Source organism: Centrocercus urophasianus, unplaced genomic scaffold (assembly GCF_019232065.1).
Source record: "Centrocercus urophasianus isolate 14NV4802_14NV808 unplaced genomic scaffold, USGS_Curo_1.0 seq_43, whole genome shotgun sequence".
Taxonomy (NCBI): domain Eukaryota; kingdom Metazoa; phylum Chordata; class Aves; order Galliformes; family Phasianidae; genus Centrocercus; species Centrocercus urophasianus.
In genome coordinates, this window is record NW_024885011.1 from 2,252,843 (window position 1) to 2,255,970 (window position 3,128).

The following is a 3,128-nucleotide window of genomic DNA, read 5'->3' on the forward strand; positions in this document are numbered from 1 at the left end:
CCGGCGCAGCCTGTGCGCTACCGGAAGGGTCCGGCCCCGCCCTGATCCTTGCCGGAAGGATCCGGCCTGAACGTGGGACCGCGGTGATTATCGCCGCTGCGAAGAGGGGGAGGCAGAGCTATGAAGCCGCTCGCCCACATCTCGTGCAGCCTCGAGGCGGTGTGGAGCGGTGGGAAGCCGCTCCGGTATCGGATGGTGGGAGAGGAGGGCTGAACGCCCGCAAGTCCTGTCCCAAACGCTGCCAGCATGGCGGCTTTGTCCCAGTGTGCACTGAAAGGAGAGGAGCTCGCAGCCTGAACAGCCTCTGGGCCTCCAGGAGATCAGCGCGGGTGTCGGCGCCAACCCCCGATAGGGCACAGCTGCTCCCGAACACACCCGTGTCCCCACACAAACAGGCAGCGCACGGTCTCCCTCTAACCAGGGCTGCCCGCCCAGCAGGGTCAATCAGAGCCCACGTTCACACGTTGCCCTTTGTCACAGCGATTAGAAAAGCCACAGCTTGAGTTCCCCCCCCCTTCTCCCCCACAGAACCGCTTTGAGCACCCTGCAGCTCTGCTCCTGCCCACCCCGGGGATCAGCGAGCACTGCAGGCGCCCCCGGGGCTGGGATGAAAACCTCCAGCCTGAGGGTGGCTGTGGGCAGCGTTACACAGCTGTGAATCACAGCCCGAACAGGAACAGACCCAGCAGAACAAAACGTGTCCAGCCCGGTGCTGCCTTCTTTCCGCCTGCCTTGGGTCACAGCCGTTGCTCCTGAGAAAACAGGAGTGCTTTGTGGGCTTTGGGCATCAAGGCTCGAAGGATGCGGCTCTGGAGGATGTCATCCTGAAGAGGTCACGGTTGTGGCCTTCCACTTCTTCTTGGATTTTAATTACCATCTTCAGATCTACTCTAAATGCTGAGGAGCGTGTCAGTGCTTTGCCTCCACTTTGCCAGATGCAAAACTATAATTAAATTTAAACTCATAAATATTTTTTTCCCCTACAATGCATGTTAAATTTATTTAACTATAACAACAAAAAAACTTGGCTTCATTATGGCAGACAAAGATGATCCTGCCCTGGGAACATTCATTGCACTGAGGGGATGATACTGATGATAGGAGCGTTGTATTTAATTACTCTTGGAATAAAGTCTTCCCCAAAATGTGTCACTTCTTCTCATGAATGCCCATCTAAAAATACAAGCGGAGATAAGATTTTGGACTTGGTTTTTCATTTTTCTCTTTCCTTTCACGTGAAACTTCATCCCCAGTAAGGTAAGGAGCTGAAACCCAGTGGGGACCCCCAGCCATGTGGGCTTGGTGCACCGGGAGCCTGATGCTGCTCTTCTTCCTCCTCTGCCCATCAGCAGCACCATGGGAGGAGGCAGGCTGTGGGCTGAGCTGTGCAGGGCTGGGAAGGCAATGTGGGAGCAGCCATAGCGCTTGGGGCAGATGGGGGACAGTTTTCCCACCAGGAGAGGTGGGACAACGGGAATAAAGGTGGCTCTGCAAGTTCTTCCCACCTTCCTGGACCTTTGCTGGGGGCCTGGAAGAAGGGATTGCACCAGGAGGAGCGTGCAGGATGCCTGCAGGGCTCAGCCACCTTCCTAACCTTATGCAACGGAGGCAAAGGAGAAAGTTCTCCTTCAACTCAGGTTCCCCATTACCCCAGGCAGAATGGACAGTAGTGGTCCTGGGCTTGTTACCACACATAGGATCAAGTCTCGGCCTCCAGCAGCACCTGGCCTCCAGACCCATCCCTGCAGGGCTGCAGGAGCGGCTGGGACAGGTCCATGCTGGGTTAAGGAGCTCAGGAGAGGCTATGCTGGAGCCATGACCCAATGCTGCATGTACAAGCATGCAGCTGAGAAATGGGTGACCGCCAGCAGGGAGCTGAAAAGTCTGCCTGGAAGGAGAGAGAGCCCTCATCCACAGGGCAGAGTGGGGTGCCCACAGCGAGCCCAAAAAGCATGTGGCAGGAGCCACCGTGTCCCCCTGTGGGCTGACTTTTCCCCAGGAGAGCTGAGCTCAGTGTCTGGTTAATGCTGGGCTCCCAGTGAGGGCCCAGGCTGCGTGCTGAGGAGTATTTCCGTGCCTGCTTCAGACCGTGCTCCGGGAGCCCAGGGGAGGTTTGTGCATGACATCACCCTCCCCCTCCCGTAAATCAGGCACGGGGCCGCGCGCAGCCATGACCCATTCATGACAGGGATAAAATCCAGATGTTCCAGCGCTACGTGCAGCTGGGTCATTTCCTTTTTTGGCTAAAAACGTGAGGCTCTTGAGGCTGAGCAAAAGAGGAGCCCGGGGGCCCTTTGTACAGAAACCTTTTGTGGTTAATCCCTGGAAACAGCGCTGCAGAAACAAGGGCTGGTGGTGCTGCTGCTGCAGGACAGGCTCAGCCAGAAACCTCCAGGGCCTGAGCTGCTCGCTCCTTGTTTGAGGCCAAACAGCAGCAAAACCAGAGCCTGGCACAGGTCACAAGAAGCAAAAGTCTTACATGAAAAAAGAAAAGAAAAAAAAAAAAAAGCAACAAAACCATAGTTTTTGCAGGAGCTGATCCAGGAGTGTGCAGGCGCAGAGCCAGCATCGTGGTCCTGCTGCAGCAGCACCCGTGGGGTGCGGGGGCCGGCGAGCCTGCAGGAAGCCGTGGCAGCTGTTAGTAAATGTAAAGGAATCTGCGGAAAACAGTTTCAGATGTTAGGGGAACAACTGGCTCCCCAGCTGATAAAAGTGAGTAACAAGCACTCAGTGCTGCGGGGCAGGCTGCCAGGAGGAGCCTGCAGCCACATCCCCAGCAAAGCTCCCCACAGCTCAGAGCGTGGGGCGCAGCATGGGGAAGCTGCTGTGTGCAGTGGGGTGCGAGGCAGTACCCAGAGCTGTGGCAGGGCTGTGATCAGCCAGAAAGCATCACTGCTCTGGTGCTGCAGACTGACAGTGGGCATGGACAGACAGGCAGCCGCTGTAGGGAGACGGAGCTGCCATTCCCCTGCCCTCAGCCTGTACAGCTGGTGGGGTTGGGAAAGAGGAGGAAGGAGCGTGGTGGGGATCAGCCCCACTCCTATATGGGGATAGAAATGGGGACAGGGCTGAGCATGGAACTGCAGTACTGCCCTGTGCCTGCTGCTTGAGAAACACACGGGAACGAG